The following is a 19,795-nucleotide window of genomic DNA, read 5'->3' as shown; positions in this document are numbered from 1 at the left end:
TGAGGTGTTGGGGCTGTTGTAGTATGATATGGATGGATTATGGTTGTATGAATGAATTGTGGTTGATTGGTTGTTGGTTTGGAGTAGAATAAAAATTAGTAATCGCGTAAACATAGTCGTCGTAATGTCCGAATTACTTTAGACTGTTTTTGTTCTTAACATCAGGACCCGAGAACTCACTGTTAGGTTTTGACCATTTCCATGATTAGATAGTTCATGTTACGAGCTTCGTTTTGATATGTGGTTCGTTTGAATCCGAAGTACGGTTTAGGAGAAACGACCGTTTTAAGTAACGATGTTTCGCGAACGAACCATTACCCCTCGCTTTACTTTGAAACCTTGGTTAAGGACTTTAAATGATTAATTGGGATATGAAACAATTATGTTAAGTGGATTAGGAAGTTGGTAAGGTACTCGCGAAAGAATCGACTTAAAACTCTTAATGATTAATTTATTAAAAATGGTGGAGCCGAGGGTACTCGAACGACTTAAGTGATTCGTTAAGCGTAGGAGTGACCATAAGCGAACGTTAGTGTTCAATTGGTTAAAGTCTAGTTTCTTAAGCGACCGTGGTTTAATTCCGGCTTATGTTGTTGTTCATATGTTACCGGACCCACTCTAAGCTTAAGTCTACCCCAGAGCACTCAGGCAAGTTTTCTACCCGTTATACTGTTGTTGTGATGTATACATATGTATATGCATTATCTTGTGATAGATGCATGGTGGTTAATTAGCAAATCTTGCGATATATTGGAGCATGTGATATGGTATATATGCATGTCTGTTTCGTACTCTTGATATATATATATATTGTTGATTCAATTGCTTATAAGTTGCATAATACCTATGCTAGAGATAAGCAGTAGTTGCGTATACCCTTAGTATAGGGGACCCAAAGGTGAACACTTTCTAAAACCGGGAGTCGATGTTCCCGAGTATATTATATATATATATTTATATATATATGGTGATATAGTTTTCAAAACTATTAATCGAATAAGGTTTATTCGATAACTTTATTTTATTAATCAATATTATTTTGAATATTCATTCGAGGGCTTATGACTCCGTTTATTTTATTAATGAATATTTTTGAATATTCATTCGAGGACTTATGACTCCGTTTATTTTATTAATGAATATTTTTGAATATTCATCCGAGGGCTTATGACTCTGATTATTTACTAATTATTATTCTTTATTTTATTAAAGAATAATGTGTCGATAATCAAACTCAATTTTGATTATTCAATTAAAGATATTACTTTCGTATAAGTATATCTTTGGTTATTTAATATTCATTTCAAGTATAAGTTTTACAAATTCTACTTCAATTATTTTTATAAAGATTATTCTTTATGGGAATATTATTTAAATAATAATATTCAGATATTTTCTAATATATCGGGACTGATTTATTTCATTAAATCAGCATTACTCTAAACATTCTTAAAAATGTTTTCGAGACTTCAAAATTATTTTAAAAGTTAGAGCGGATCCCAAAACTCATTTTTATAGTTAAGATCTTCCTTTCGAAGGGGATTTAAATACTCGCTCAAAACTTGAGGGATCCGGCTCAGTGGTGTATTTTACATTCGCAACGAGGTTGCTGTTTTGATAAATGAATTGATTACTTACCCAACGTTCGGGAAGTAAGTCCATCTGTTGAGTCGGCATAAGCAACATGGGCTCAGTGGGCGTCCATGAAAGTGTAAGTGGCTCAGTGGGAGTCCATCAAATGTGTAAGTGGCTGAGTGGAAGTCCAGCATAAGGTCCTATTGCGGCCAAGGTGATGACCAGTGGGGAATTCGTCCATCTACTAGTAGAAAAGGTTACTTATTGGTATCTTTGCCTGATCAGCAAGATATCAGGTTTATGCCAAGGTTTTCTCCTTTCCAAATTCATTGGATATTACAACTCTGTTTATAATTATCATAACAGAGGTTTTCAAGGAGTGTATGAAATGTATATATATAGGTGTATATATATAGGTGTATATATATATCGGGACTTAATGAAGTATCTCGTAACTTCATTATTTATAATGATATTTCAAGGATTGAATCTATCCAAATCTTATCTTGTAGTCTCATCTATGTGATGAACTTTTGAAACGGATTATACCTTGAACGGTGGTAGTTCAAGTAGTATTCGGAAAAGAATAAGTATATGGGAGTATCTTGTAACTTCATCTTTTAAACTTATATCTAGTAAATGATTATCTTGTGCATGTCAAAGATTTTCAGAAAAACGTTGAGACAAGGTTAGATATATGAGATCACCTTGCAACGATATTTTTATACAGTTATAAAATGGAACTCTGTGTATATTATACATGTCAGAGAATTTCAAAGATTGTGAAAAGTATATATATATATATACTGAATATTTTGCGACTTGGTCGCGTTAAGATATCAACTTGGTTCATTTCTTCTTGACCAAGACTTTCATGAGTACTATGAGGATGCTCATATATTGTTAATTATTATACATATTATTTTGGTGGGCTTGTTGCTCACCCTTGCTTTCTTCTTTCATCATACAACAACAGATAGAAAAGATGAATAGGACCAAGCTTCCAATTCGCAAACGGTTAGGAAACGTTCCGCAGTTTTCTGGAAGCGTTGATGCCGCTGTAGCTGAGGTAGAAATTACCAATAGGCTAGGCTTTCAACTTCTGATGTACCAGACTTATGTATCTATATGAATTGTAATAATGGCAAAGAAATGTAAATTTATTCAGAAACCCTTTTAAGGTGTAACGGTTTATAATTGTGGAATAAAATGACTTGTGTTATTTTTGGTATTCATCTCTGAGACTATAACTTGTGGTGTGTGTGTATATTGTGGGGTCACAGTACTCAGTAGTTGGTTGACTGTTAAGATTAAGTATTGATAAGGGAAATGGAACTCGTGACAACCCGAATCCCCGACCCCGGATTTGGGGGTGTTACAGAAATGGTATCAGAGCTAAGCGTTATAAACCTCAGAGATGATGTGATGTTAAGATAATAAGTTCACTAAGATAATAAGAACTCTTGCCAAGTTCATAGTCGGGCTACCTAACGTAGTACTGACAGTTAAAACCCTTATGAGAACCCTTATAAATATCGTGAGAGGAGCGTAGTTCGTTATCGTATATGGTAGCGGGACTCCGAACCCTGAGGTTGAGGAGCAACAACGTGATGATGTTTTATTACTTATTGAAGATCATATTATGAATCCGATAGAGCATCCTAATGCGGGACCGGATGATGTTCATACTGAGGTGTAGCGGTTGAGGATGTTGTCCTAGAAGGGATTGTTGCTGAGAAGAATCCCGTGGAGGATCTTGACAAGAATGAATAAAGGACCACTGAGGAATTGATGACTATGGTTAGGGCGACTACCAGAGGTAGGATTGGTCGGTCACTACCGGAGGTGCGTTCAAGTTTGTAAAGATAGTAGCCCTTTAACGCGGCTTACTCGTGAGACTGAGAAGTTTGAATGGACAGAGAAATGCGAGAACAGCTTTCAAGAACTGAAGCAAAGATTGGTGATGGCCCCTATGTTGGCATTGCCAGATGGAAAAGGAGATTTTGTGATTTGTAGTGACGCTTCGCATAAGGAATTAGGGTGCTTCTTATACAACACAACAAGGTAATCGCGTACGCGTCAAGACAATTAAGGTAATATAAAATTCGATATCCCCACCCATGAGCTTGGGCTCGTGGCAATAGTTTTGCCCTAAAGATTGGAGGCACTACTTGTATGGAGAGAAGTGCGAGATTTACACAAGCCATAAGTGCTCTAGTGCATTTTCACGCAGAAAGAGCTCAACATACGCCAGAGGAGGCGGTTAGAGCTAATCAAGAATTATGATTGGGAGATTCTTTATCATTCAAGGAAAGCCAATGTGGTGGCTGATGCCCTTAGTAAAAACGAGAGACTCAAGATGATAATGTCTTTGGGAGAGTTTATAAGAGATTTTGAGAAAATGGAAATAGAAGTGAAGGTAACCGGAGCCGGTACCGAAAAGCTGTTTGAGATTGCAATACAACCCGAATTATTGGAAAAAATATATTGTGCCAGAAAAAGTGATGAATGAAGGCAGAGAGCCAATAAATAGATAAGAGATTAATACCGAGAAAGATGATAAGGGAATAATGAGGTATTCCTACAGAATTTGGGTTCCAAATGTTCAAGAGTTCAAAGATGAGATCTTAGATGAAAGCTAGTTTGAGGAATAAGATTTAGAGCAAACCCTGAACGTGATAGTCAGGGAGGTCGCCATCAAGATAGAAGGAACCCATAACATAATGAAGTGGAAAATGAGGATTTAAAACATGTAGGATGACCCCGATTATGGGGAGGAGGAGGGAACGTTCAGACTAAGGAAACAGAAGTCGAGTAAGGAAATAGACCCGAGACGGTACTCCTATACGACAATTTATGGACCTTTCTAGACAGAACTTAGACTATTATCCCCAACCACCACACTGAGGAAATAATGCGGTGATAAATTCTTTCAGGACCTTTAAGTCGCTAAGCTCTCAGAGTTCCAAGGAACAAGCTGACCCAGTTGAGGCAAGAGCCGTGTTAAAGGAAATATAGGAATCATTTGAGATTCTAAATGATTGACGAATCACAAAAGACTATTTTTGTCACTTACCCTCCTAAGAGAGAGGCCACCCGCTGGTGAAAGGCCAAGGAAGGCACGGAGCAAGAGATTATAATAAAATGATTTAAGTTCAGTCAATTGTTTTCAGGAAATTACTTCCCAAGGTTATAGAGATAGTGTAAAAGCTTTAGAGCCAGAACAAAGGTAGACGAGTATGATGAATTATGAATCTAAGTTGTAAAAGTTGTCAAGATTCATTCTGAGGACACGAATCCAGAATGACGGGATGTTTGAAATCAATGCTTATGTTATGTTCGTTCGTGAAATAATGATAAGAGAAAGGAATAAAAATAAACTGAAGTGGAAAGGAATATAAAGGCAATAGAGTTTGAGGAATGATAAGGGAGTTGGGTATGAGGAAACCCTAAAGACTCGTAGCAATAGAAATAGAAAAGTATGTAATCGTCAAGATGAGGGTGATTCACCATGAGTTAAAATTGATGGTTGAAGGCATAAGAGATACATATATTTTATCCCTTGTAAGTTGGGAGGATTCGAGGAAACCTTGAGATAGTTTGAAGGATAAATAATGAGACGCGGATAGACTGAGGAGAGAAGGAAGTAAGAAATTAGGAAAATTGGATGAAGGAAGTGACCTTCAAGAATGTGAAGTGTAAGACCGGTGGCTTGATACCCAGAAAGGGAGATGCCAGGTATGAAAGATATCCCAACATTGAGATAACTGTTGAGATAAACAATAAAAGTAAATAAGGGATTATTAAGAAGAAGTTCACGTTGAACACGACCAATATCTTCCAGAACATCCATGTTATCATTACCAAATCAGGAAAGAAAAGTAGATAACCGTATTTATCTTTTAGAGGCCATATGGATTGACCTCATTTTGAATTCAGATGTTATCGTGAAATTAGGCATATACTATCGAGGTGGGAATGATTGAATAAGACACCCTTATCAGGGATATATGACTTGATTTATCCATGGAAGAGTGTAAGTATCTTTTAAAGGTGGAATTAAGGATAAAACCCCGATAACTTGAAATGAATCCTAAGGGAATGCATAAAGGTTGGCATTTCACCCTTAATAGGGACAACATGAGTTTTGACAGTATGAATTGGAAAGGATTAAGGTAACAACAACCTTTAAGGATCAGTGGAGAAATTTTTCAGAAGTATATAGACAATGATTCTGGTATTAGCAAATGGTATCTTGATATGCCCTGTGCCTAGGGTGTACCTGATGAAGGACTTAAGGATAACCTTAGAGGTTTTACAAGGAGAAAGGTAATATTCAAAGTTCTCAAGAATAGAAATTTTGATGAAGGAAATATGACGTAATTATAATAATGCCAGGTGGGGCACGTGTTGAACCATAAGAAAGTATAGATCGATCCAATGAGGGTCGAGATTGGTGAAAACAAGAAGGACCCAAGATAAGAGACGTCCTAAGTATGATCGAGAGTCAGTCGTGGCAATGTTCACATCTAAAGACTAAGGCAATGACTTATGGAAAAATGGTGATTTTTTTCTCACCAGGACTTAAGAGAAGCATTTTCACATAAGCAGTGATTGAAATGAAGTAGAAAATTTAGTTGGAGATGGTTAAAATGACATTGATTGTAAGGAAATTTTACTATCAGGAAAGGCCAAAGAGGTGGCCAACACTTTAAGTGTAAGAGGACAATTATCAGCGCTCGTGCAAGAGGAATACAGTGATAATGGTTAATTCCGTGAAGGTTGTATTATGGTGTGAAAGATTGACATTCCTTCTGATGACTGTGTGGTACTCAACCGTAATAGTAGTTTGGTAAATATTTAATTCATGTAATCGCTGTGAGTGGGCTTTCTATCTTAGAAGGTCCTATCTTGAGATAAGCCAGGAGCATGTTACAAAAGGACTAAATGAACCTTTGAGCTTCATGTCTCCCAGTAAAGAAATATGGTTAATAATGGTATTAGCCTGCTATCGTTGCTTTGATTGAAACTCTTCTGCAATTTTATCTGCTTCATGTCATGTATGTACGTCAGGATCAGGAATGTTCTTCACGAATCATGAATGGTGATTATGTTACCTCCTTAGAAGGATTCGATATGATATGAATGGACTCCTTATGGTTAGCTATTAAAACTTTATGAAAAGTGAATGACGACAGTAGGTCAGTGGTGGACCATAGTAATGCAGCAATGATTCTGCGAGTAATGAGCTGATTACAACCGCGAGAGTTGTATTGGAATGGATGTTGAGATTGAGTACCACTAACCGGGTCATGTTGACGTATAAGTTATCTTTGATAGCAAAACTAGGTCGATTATTTACCTTTTGAATATTTATTCTTCTTATCAATAGAGAGTCGTATTACTATACGAGGAAGGTTGCGGCGCAAGCATAAAATTCTAGTAACGATGATGTCTAGAATGAGATCCCAGATTCGATTTTTGATGTCGAGGGAGTTTCAAAGGTGATTGTGTATAAGCTCGAGGAAGAGCATGGGTCCATAGAATGATGGACAGAATAGCAAAAATATTTAGGCATGTGAAATACGATGCTATAATACTTGATGTTGATATATATACGTATATGTTTTGTTCTCCTATGACAAACCTCTATAGTTCAGAGGTAGATTCCAAGCCAGATATTTATGGCAACAAAGTTTTTACGTATATACAATTCTCTTCAGTTCGCTCTTTTCTCTTCTTTTCATTTCATGTAAGCTGAGAAGAACAACCCTTCCAGAAGGGGAGGTATTGCCGAATGACTATCTATCTGTGTGATAGAAGTCTAGTAGGATACCAAATGTTGTTTAATTGCTTGTCAAGTACTAAAGGCTGGCCACCTTCTGTACTAACTAAGCAATAGAACAAGTGTTCATGATCATAGTGATCTCTCAACAAATTCCTTTACTTCTATATGATTGATCAAACTTTGGAAAATAGAAATAGCTGAAAAAGGAGTAGTAAAGTTATGGTGGTATTCGGAGTGGAAAACATTCGTGATACTAAGGTTGACGTGGTTATTAAAAGGTTATAGAACGCAAACGAGCAAGAGTATAACCAGTATAATATTAGGAACGGAAGGTAGTAGCGATTACGAACTGGAAAAGAATGGGTATTGAGAAGCAAAAGCTCTAATGCTAAAAGCTATAATGAGAGTCTGTGCGATAGACTTGAAAGAATTTGGAATGATCACTTAACGCGGATTGAGTTTTCTCACGATAATAGATCGTATGTCAGGTATCGAGATGTCGTCTTATGAGATCTTTGAGGGAAGACAATGTCGATCCCCCTTATGTTAGGATGAAGTTGTAGAGCGCAAGATGCTCGGACCAGCAGTGGTCCAAAGGACCAAGGATATAATAGATTTAATCAGAGGATGGCTGGTAGTAGCCCAAGATGGGAACACGAAGTATGTTGATTTGACACGAAAGGACAAGGAATAGGAAGTAGGGGACCTAGTGCTGTTATAGGTATTCCCTTGGAAAGGATGGATGAGGTTCTGAAAGAAAGGGAAGCTAAGCCCACGAATTGTTGGACCCTTTGCGGTATTAAGATATATTGGGAGTGTAACGCCCTCCAGACCCGGGGTATAAGTCTGGGGGTTACTAGCTAATCACCAAACCTGTACAATTTGATTAACAATTAATAAAGAAATGAAATTAAACCCCTTTAACACTAACCAGGATCTTTTTAGGTTGAAGTATGAAAACAAGAACCACTAACTACTTTTATTACAAACCAACATTCAAAGTCTCACAAACTCTCTTTATTACAAACCATTGTCTAATTCATTTTAAGCTAAGTTCAACTTTTATTCAAACACACACACCTACTATCTATCAACACTCCACCTGCTCGGGCAACTCAAAGCTTTCTTCCTGGATTGGGATCAACATCTTGGGTATAAGAGGATCCCGAGGCTTGACTCGCTTCTTTACCACTCGAGTCCTGATTGGTTTCATATTCCTTCTTAACTGAAAACAATAAGGTGAATAACAACAAAAGGGGTGAGCCAAAAGTTGCTCAACAAGTCCACAAACATATAAACAGTGTTAAAGCATTTTAAATGAATCCGCCATCCCAGGTATATCTGCCAAGATATAACCTCACGAGAATAGAAAGAAGGCCATTACTGGCGAGTACAAATAAACTAAACTGGACACAAGTTCGCATCTATATTCTGCTGATCAGTCAGAATATAATGTAGATCCATATCTCAGTATATAGATCTAGTCGCGTACCCAGGCACTACGGCCGACGTCGAGGCACCAGTCATCCTGGTCCTCAGGATTAAGACACACTCAATCCCAAAATATCCTTATCCAGTCCATCGCTTAGCAATCGGGACAATCGGTATGCTTTGATATATTCCAAACACTAGAATATATCAATCTCCATGTGTTACCAACAGAATATGAATCAAGAATCCAAAGAAATGGAGAAATCAAGAATTGAAATGAAATATGAACAAAGGAATAGGGATTGTATATTAGTGATCAAGAACAATAATCAAGAGAATGTAAATGTGATAAATATTTGAATCAATATCACTATTCCGAAAGTAGAATAGAGGAAAAACTTGCCTTCTGCGCGACTTACTGCAATTGAATCACTTATGTCTATCACCTTGGACTATTACCGACTCAACTGGCCTGGCTGGCTTAGCTTCTGTTGGCAAAACAGACTGGTTAAGTCACGTCGTACTTTATTTGCATCTTGAATCGACTTCAAACTGATCCTAACATCTACCCATGCGCTTATGACTGACTCATGTATTACATATAAGCAAGTAAGACTCGATTAACCACATAATACACATAAGCACATAAGCACATAATCATTTTTATGGTTAAAATAATTTTTAAAACTAAAATCGACTCGCTGATCGCTCAACTGATCGTTATCTGACTCGTTTCCCATTTTTCCGGAATTTTTCGGACTCGTCTCGGCACGTAACTTGACTGATAATCAAACAAGTCACAAAATCAACTAACTTCTAAAAAAACTAAGCTTTGATATTATTTTTAATGAAAAGGATTCATTTTTCTGAGTTAACAGGCTTTCGTTTCACGCAAAACGGACTAACGGTTGAATTATTATTAATTAAATACTGATAATTCCATTTATTAATCATTATAAATAATTATTACTAATTTTTAAAACCCAAAAATAATTTTTAAATCATTATTTAAGAAAATCAGAATTAAAAATAATTTTTCTATAATTTTTGAAATTAAAATGAATTTATTATGATTTACTGAAAATTATTTGATTAATTATCAAAATAATTAATCACTTTTAAATAATTAATAAGTAATAAATAAATAATAAATAATTAAGAAAATAATTCAATCTGATTTTTAGAAAATAATTCAGAATTATTTATAATATAAATTAATTAATTAAATAATTAATTAATCAATTTACAAAATAAATAAAACTAATTTTTAAAATTAATAAAAATAAAAAGTAAAAAAATAATTTCCAGAAACATATGTCAGAAAACAGACATCTGACAAGGTGGATCAAAACCGGGTTCTGGAAACGGGTCAACCGGGTTGGATTCCGGGTCTGTGAAGAACACCACCGGAATCTGGGTTTAAACCCAGAATCCGGCGACTTCACCGGACTCCGGCGAGTCCAATTCCTGGCCAAACGGACACCGTTTGGTTCCGTTTTTGATCCCAAAACATCCCAAACTACTTCCCCAATCTGTTTCAGGCCAAAATCGACCAGAAACATCCTTGGATATCATTCTCCGATCAAAATCATCAAGAACTCCGGCCAAAAATCCAAATCACTCATTTGTACATAACATCAAACGTTATATAGTGCAAAATGAAGCTAAGAACATATACAATCAAAGCCCTAACATTACAAGAACCAAATATTCACAGAAATCATCGAGTTGTGTTTTGAAAATTCGACCTAAACCCTAGAAATCGTGAATCATTATCCAAGCATCGTTTGTTCAATTAAATACCATGAATCGACTATAAATCATCTAACAAAGCTATATCAATCATCAAAACATCACAATAACCCCAGAATCAAAAAGCCCTAATTCGAACATAAACCCTAGAAATCAAAAATCAAAAACGATGTAATAAAACGTGAAATTGATGTAAGAAACAGAAAGAACGGATCAAAACCTTCGATTTGAGTACTTGAATCACACGATTTGATGCTGTAATCAGTGAGAAATCACGACTTGATTCTTCGACCCGAACCTGTTCTTCCCGACCCGATTTCAGAGAATTTTTGGTAATTTTGCAGATTTTAATGATTAATTATAATTAATTAAATAAAAATTAGGCTATTTATAATAGTAAAAATAATACTCCTAATTAAAATTAAGGGGCTAATTATACATTAAATAAAAATATTGGGCCCTAATTTTTATAATTTTTGAGTATTAAAATTTAATTTATAAATATTTTATATATGCAATATATATGCCAAAAATTCCCAAAAATTGTGAATAATGCAAAATGCAAAGAAATAATATAAATGAAAGTCCTATAATTTTATAAAAATAAAAATATGATTTTTGTGGGGTTTTTGACACCCAATGGGGCCCGAAAAAATCATTTTTTCGCAAAACGAGAAAATTTATAAATTATCTAGATATTCAGAACAAGGCGATTGTAAAAGCCATTTGATGAAAAATAAGGCCCATTATTTTATTTGAAATACTGGCTTTAAAATCATCGTTTGGGTCATAAAATGTTTGAAATAAAACCTATAAATACATAATAAAATATCTGAAAAATACCTTAAAATACAGAAATGACATGGAATACACGTATCACGTAACAGTTAGGGTTTATCAGATAATCACACATAAATGACACATTAATTCACATATTTTATTATAATCATGATATAATATAAACGTAAAGTTCCCAGTCGTTACAGGGAGGTTAGCATATGAGCTAGCCCTACCCCGAACATGTAGCAAGTTCATAACGTGTTCCACGTATCAATGTTAAGGGAGTGTAATCCGGATGCCAGACAAATAGGGGCGTATGAGCGCATAGACATGCAACTAGATATAACTTATGGAGCAACCAGGAAGGGTTATAGATCGAAAAGGAACAAGTGCTTTGGAGAAGGGTTATCAAACTAGTTAGAGTTTGATGGTAGAACCACAATGTGGGAAAATTTACTTGAGAGTTAGAAAGTGCAATGCTAAGAGAGCATCCCTATTCATTTTCTATCCGATTCCGGGACGGAATCCTTTTAAGGAGGGGAGACTGTAATAACCCCAATTTTTGGAATTTTTGAAATCCTTATGAATAGTGATTTTGCTGATTATGCTGAATAAGAAAACTTTTCATACCACACTATGTAGGGGTTCTTTTATTGTTATTCTGAGATCTTATTAGCACTCTATATGATATATAAGTGTATGTAAAAATCGTCAAAATCTAAATTCAAACACTTTGATTTTTCCCGAAAATCCACCAGATACCGAAAGAATTGAGTATAAGGTAACAGGATAAAAAGGATTTAAATTCAAGGATTATAAGAGAGGATCATAAAAGGAATATAATGTATTGAGAAAGGTTAAGGAAACCCAAGTAATAAGATCCCGGGTATGATCCCTCAAACGATAAACGAAAACGAAAGTTAAGCGAACCGTATAACAGATCAGCGGTCATTAGCCAAGTAATTAGAAGCTAATCAAAGAGGTTAGTGAGGATGATGTCATCAAACCAATAAGAAGAGGACAAGTGTTGGAGGATGACATAACAAGGTGACATAAACATGACAAAAAGGAAGTGTGTTGTTGGTTGATTCTTGGCCATGCAAAAGTTACCATGGTTAAAAGGTAATTAAGCAAAACAAAACAAAACAACCAAGCAAAACAAATCAAAAATCACAAAACACAAAGTTGACTTCATTATTCAAGAAGAAGCTCTCGGTCTCTTTTCATTTTCAAAGGAAAGAAAAATGCAAAACCAAGATCCAAGCTTTGTTAAATCATGAGGTAATTATCCAAGGTTCCTTATGCATAGATATAGCTATCCTATAAGTTTGAGCTTCAAATTCATTCACAATCTCTTCCTAAAAATCATGGAAGAAGAGGGTGAATAGTGTTTTTCAAGAACTTAAATTTTTGTTCTTGAGTTTTTGTTTAGATTAAGCTTGGATAAGGACTTTTAAGGGTGATTCCAAGCTAATTACTTGATTCTCCACTCTCCAAGGAAGGTATAACTCCTCCAAACCCTAACTTTACTTTGAGTATTAGGTTTAGTTTTGTTGTTATGGTTCATGAGAAGCATGATTCTTGTAGACTTAGAGTGTGGTTGGTTTTGTAATGAGTTGGAGTTGTAATTCTTGGATTATTGATTAATGAACTTAAGTATAGTTTTAATTCATGTTTGAGAATAATATAAATTGGAGAACTTGAGGTGTTGGGGCTGTTGTAGTATGATATGGATGTATTTTGGTTGTATGAATGAATTGTGGTTGATTGGTGGTTGGTTTGGAGTAGAATAAAAATTGGTAATCGCGTAAACATAGCCGTCGTAATGTCCGAATTACTTTAGACTGTTTTTGTTCTTAACATCAGGACCCGAGAACCCACTGTTAGGTTTTGACCATTGCCATGATTATATAGTTCATGTTACGAGCTTCGTTTTGATATGTGGTTCGTTTGAATCCGATGTACGGTTTAGGAGAAACGACCATTTTAAGTAACGACGTTTCGCGAACGAACCATTACCCCTCACTTTACTTTGAAACCTTGGTTAAGGACTTTAAATGACTAATTGGGATATGAAACAATTATGTTAAGTGGATTAGGAAGTTGGTAAGGTACTCGCGAAAGAATCGCCTTAAAACTCGTAATAGTTAATTTATTAAAAATGGTGGAGCCGAGGGTACTCGAACGACTTAGGTGATTCGTTAAGCGTAGGAGTGACCATAAGCGAACGTTAGGGTTCACTTGGTTAAAGTTTAGTTTCTTAAGCGACCGTGGTTTAATTCCGGCTTATGTTGTTGTTCATAGGTTACCGGACCCACTCTAAGCTTAAGTCTAACCCGGAGCACTCAGGCAAGTTTTCTACCCGTTATACTGTTGTTGTGATGTATACATATGTATATGCATTATCTTGTGATAGATGCATGGTGGTTAATTAGCAAATCTTGCGATATATTGGAGCATGTGATATGGTATATATGCATTCGTACTCTTGATATATATATTGTTGATTCAATTGCTTATAAGTTGCATAATACCTATGCTAGAGATAAGCAGTAGTTGCGTATACCCTTAGTATAGGGGACCCAAAGGTGAACACTTTCTAAAACCGGGAGTCGATGTTCCCGAGTATATTATATATATATATATTTATATATATATAGTGATATAGTTTTCAAAACTATTAATCGAATAAGGTTTATTCGATAACTTTATTTTATTAATGAATATTATTTTGAATATTCATTTGAGGGCTTATGACTCCGTTTATTTTATTTATGAATATTTTTGAATATTCATTCGAGGACTTATGACTCCGTTTATTTTATTAATGAATTTTTTTGAATATTCATTCGAGGGCTTATGACTCCGATTATTTACTAATTATTATTCTATATTTTATTAAAGAATAATGTGTCGATAATTAAACTCAATTTTGATTATTCAATTAAAGATATTACTTTCGTATAAGTATATATTTGGTTATTTAATATTCATTTCAAGTATAAGTTTTACAACTTCTACTTCAATTATTTTTATAAAGATTATTCTTTATGGGAATATTATTTAAATAATAATATTCAGATATTTTCTAATATATCGGGACTGATTTATTTCATTAAATCAGCATTACTCCAAACATTCTTAAAAATGTTTTCGAGTCTTCAAAATGATTTTAAAAGTTAGAGCGGATCCCAAAACTCATTTTTATAGTTAAGATCTTTCTTTCGAAGGGGATTTAAATACTCGCTCAAAACTTGAGGGATCCAGCTCAGTGGTGTATTTTACATTCGCAAGGAGGTTGCTGTTTTGATAAATGAATTGATTACTTACCCAACGTTCGGGAAGTAAGTCCATCTATTGAGTCGGCATAAGCAACATGGGCTCAATGGGCGTCCATGAAAGTGTAAGTGGCTCAGTGGGAGTCCATCAAATGTGTAAGTGGCTGAGTGGCAGTCCATCATAAGGTCCTATTGCGGCCAGGGTGATGACCAGTGGGGAATTCGTCCATCTACTAGTAGAAAAGGTTACTTATTGGTATCTTTGCCTGATCAGCAAGATATCAGGTTTATGCCAAGGTTTTCTCCTTTCCAAATTCATTGGATATTACAACTCTGTTTATAATTGTCATAACAGAGGTTTTCAAGGAGTGTATGAAATGTATATATATAGGTGTATATATATATCGGGACTTAACGAAGTATCTCGTAACTTCATTATTTATAATGATATTTCAAGGATTGAATCTATCCAAATCTTATCTTGTAGTCTCATCTATGTGATGAACTTTTGAAACGGATTATACCTTGAACGGTGGTAGTTCAAGTAGTATTCGGAAAAGATATAAGTATATGGGAGTATCTTGTAACTTCATCTTTTAAACTTATATCTAGTAAATGATTATCTTGTGCATGTCAAAGATTTTCAGAAAAACGTTGAGACAAGGTTAGATATATGAGATCACCTTGCAACGATATTTTTATACAGTTATAAACTGGAACTCTGTGTATATTATACATGTCAGAGGATTTCAAAGATTGTGAAAAGTATATATATATATACTGAATATTTTGCGACTTGGTCGCGTTAAGATATCAACTTGGTTCATTTCTTCTTGACCATGACTTTCATGAGTACTATGAGGATGCTCATATATTGTTAATTATTATACATATTACTTCGGTGGGCTTGTTGCTCACCCTTGCTTTCTTCTTTCATCACACAACAACAGATAGAAAAGATGAACATGACCAAGCTTCCAATTCGCAAGCGGTTAGGAAACGTTCCGCAGTTTTCTGGAAGCGTTGATGCCGCTGTAGCTGAGGTAGAAATTACCAATAGGCTAGGCTTTCAACTTCTGATGTACCAGACTTATGTATCTATATGAATTGTAATAATGGCAAAGAAATGTAAATTTATTCAGAAACCCTTTTAAGGTGTAACGGTTTATAATTGTGGAATAAAATGACTTGTGTTATTTTTGGTATTCATCTCTGAGACTATAACTTGTGGTGTGTGTGTGTGTATTGTGGGGTCACAGTACTCAGTAGTTGGTTGACTGTTAAGATTAAGTATTGATAAGGGAAATGGAACTCGTGACAACCCGAATCCCCGACCCCGGATTTGGGGGTGTTACAAATATGGATTATTCGTTGATGCACAATATGGATTATCCATTGATGGATTTGCTGAGTGCATTATCCATTGATGCTAAGTGCAAATCCTGATGGGCTAAATCCTGATATTGACTGTTACGTTTCTGCAAATATTCATTAAATGCAATTTTAGTCTGAATATTTATTTTAATTAATGTAATATATTCAGTTACATTTTTGGGTTTTATATATACACTGAACTAAATGTATGGAATTAGATATACTGTAATCACATAATCGTGAAAACCCAAGCTGCTTCTTCTTCTCTCTTTCTCTCCTGCAAATATACAGATTAAAGCATAGGTTTTCTGGGCAAACTGAGGTTGAGGTCACTATTGAGTGCTCCGTATCTGTGAACGAAGTACTCTGTGCTGTTGTATCCTAAAAGTGATATTGTTGCAACCCAACACAGCGTAAGTGGGGTAATAATATCTTCAAGAACAGTCTAGAGTTCTCAAAGCCTAGGCGCCTCAGCTGTTCTGGTTCTTTCAGATTTGTTAAAGCTTCTGATAGAGCTAAGTGTTCTGTCCTTTCTTTGTCAATTTCAGTTGCTAATTTATATCTTGTTATTTTCCTTCATGATTTTGTTTCGTTATTTAGTTAATTGCTTGTTCTTTTTAATTATGATATATATAACTACCTTATTATTGCGTGTAGTGTTAGTTCTTTTTAGAATTATACCCAACATTCTTGAAGAGCCTACTTGTTATATTGTTAATTAGAAAGATAGTTAACGAAACTGAAGAAGTTCCTAAGACTGTTGAAACTGGTTCTGGTTCTAGTGGTACCGTTTCCATTGATTGGACTATGTACCATACTTATCGGGCATGCCTGAAAAATTCAGTGGTGGAGCTTCTTTTTCTCGTTGGCAGAAAAAGATGAAGCTATGATTAACGGTTAAGGGTCTATGGCATGTTGTATAGTATGATCCTCCCATATTGGATCAAGAGAAGGATGAATCTGTTAAGGCTTATGTTTTATGGGCTGAGAAGGATGGGGTGGCTAGGGCAGCCATATTGGAAGACTTGGAGAACACCGTATTCGATGTTCATTCATCAGATGCCTATTGTTATTCCCTGACAATACAACAAGAATTACAGAATGAGGGGGGGTTGAATGTAATTCTCGCTACTTTTTCAAGATTTTAAAAACTGTTCTAACTGAATATATATAAGTGTTTGATTTGTAGAGTGCGTAATGAAAGAATTATATAAATCAAAACACAAAGTAATAAGAACACAAGCTTTTAAAACTTATGGGTGGATTTGAATGTATCCACCAGATATATATATATATATATATATATATATATATATATATATATCAGTTTGAGAACTCTGTGTAGCTTAAAATGGCTCACAACTTCTTTACAAGTAGAACAAACAAACTACAGAGAAATTCTTGACAAGTACAGCTTTTTCTATCTCTCTTTAAAATGTGTTTGCTTAGTTGAATGTTCTACTAGCTACACTTGGTTTATATATCACCAAGTTTACATGACAATAAGACAAGATAATAAAATAAATATATCTAGTCTAACTTCATGCTACTTCACTACTCTATTCCAGCATCTTTGAATATCTTCACAATTGCATGGAAATGGTAATGCTTCTTTGTTCTCAAATTCCTGCTTAACAGGCTGCCACATTCCTTTTGAAAACACCCAACACATGTGACTGTGTTGTCACTGTCAACAGATATTTGAATTTAATCATCCGTCGGGTACATGTTTGATATCCGTCAGGAAGCTTTATTGATCATCCGTCGGGTAGCTTTGTTGAACATCCGTCGAGTAGCTATTTATCACTTGACTCCATTTCATTTATACAGAATTACAAGACAACTCATATTTACAATTAATCAACATATTCTGCATATCCACTAGTAGTCAACATGACTCATATACTCCTACAGAATCTACACAAAGTTGTTTGCAGAAATATGCTACAATACTTATTTGTTACATAAGCTACTCACCCGGTGGATGTCAAATTGTCATCCGTCAGGACTATATTAAATCATCCATCAGGACTATATTTGATTATCCATCGAGTGCTACAAAATTCACGAAGTTAAATCTACTAAGGTGTGTCTTGAATTTGATAGATGAGAGTGGTTTTGAAGTGTTGAATATCACAGTCCTTGGAGAATGCCCATGATGGCAGGCCAGATCTAGAGCTGGTGCCTGCATCTCCCCCTATGTCCATGAGCTCTTCACTATCAGCACCATATTCTCCAAAGAAATCTGCAGATTCACCAGTACCATGGTCAACCTCATCATCAGCTCTAGGTGGCATGCCTATGATGGCATCATTTGCTCTTTGCATAGATTGATTGGTGTACACTAAGTTGAGCATTCTTTCAGCCTCCTCATTGCCCTGTCCAACTAGAATTTGATATGCTGGAACAGGATGAGTAAATGTCTCAGCATCCAGGTGATAGATTCTATGACAGTTTGATGTGCTTGCTGAGATAGATTCCCTTTTCTGCATCACTGACATTCATTGACTCACTAGCAATGGTGTCCATCCTTATCTTTCCAGTACCTACATTTCTCTCATGTTCTCTCTATTTTTGCGTCAAGGGCTCCCCTTGGCTTCCCACCCTCACACCCTCACCTTCACCATCTAAGGTGGGACTCCCCTCACTCACTTTTGCCAGTCCTGAAGAAATGGACTGCATAGGTTCACTCATTTTCTCTCCTTTTGCCTGGGAGCAACCCAGCCTCTCACTCAGTTCACTCCCTTCCCTCAGTCCTAAGAATGATTGTACTACTACTAAGTCTTCTGCACTTGTGATAGTTGAAGAAATTTGAAGTTATGCAGAGACTCCCGACGAATGAGGAATATCCATCGGGGTAGTAGTTTGGCTAGCCTACGGATGACTGTTGTTAGGCACATCTGTCGGGATACAATCATTACTCGATGGATGAATGATATCCACTGGGATAGAAGAAATGAATGAGTTTGGAGTGGAGACTATTGTAGACTCTGTGCAGATTGATGAAAATTTGGGCACAGATGTCTCAATAGACTCAAAAAAAATTGGCAAGTGAGCCAACAAATCATCTAAAAGATGATGCTCACTTGCTTGGATTTTTGGCTTCTCCAACAGAGTTAAAGATGGAGAATTTGGAAGTGATGTATTAATCATGTCTATATCCAATGAGTGTGTGGGTGAATTTAGTGTTTCAGGTGCTTCTATTACTAAAGATTTTGGCTGTGACTCCACATTTATTGGAGCCACATCAACCTGAATTTGAGATGGTGCAGTGACTGAGTCTATTGCTTCAGTTTACACTGTGTGTGTTCCCTGTGCATCCCCAAGGGTTTTAGATCTTTTCTTTCTAGCATAAGTCTGTGGTGAACTTGTGTCCCTAACCCTCTTGACCTGTGCTCCTGGTTGGGAGCTTGTTTCAATAGTAACATCCTTTTGGGAGGATGAAACTAGAAGTGAGCTTATTTCCTTATTAACAACCACAATTTGTTGGGAAACTGTGGTTTGGCTAGGCTTAGGTACACTCATCTCACCAGCCTTATCCTTAGGGTTTCTTTAATTTTCACCCTGTCCCTCACCTTGCTCACTCACCTTCACACTCCCCTCTTTGTGTTAAGTAGATTTTGCAACTGGTTTCTTTTGAGAGAAATCAGAGGGGGCTTTCTTAGATTTGGATTTTAAAATTATTGATTTGGTAGATTGGGTAGGCATTTGTTGGGTCATTGACACAGATGCCATAGCTACACTTGAGGGCAAAGAAATGTGTGAGGTTGGAAGAGTGGAGACAGTGGTGCGTACCTCACTTACCTGAGATCCCTCT

Source organism: Apium graveolens, unplaced genomic scaffold (genome assembly GCF_009905375.1).
Source record: "Apium graveolens cultivar Ventura unplaced genomic scaffold, ASM990537v1 ctg361, whole genome shotgun sequence".
NCBI classification, from domain to species: domain Eukaryota; kingdom Viridiplantae; phylum Streptophyta; class Magnoliopsida; order Apiales; family Apiaceae; genus Apium; species Apium graveolens.
The sequence above is the reverse complement of the archived record's forward strand: the minus strand, read 5'-3'. Positions refer to the sequence as shown.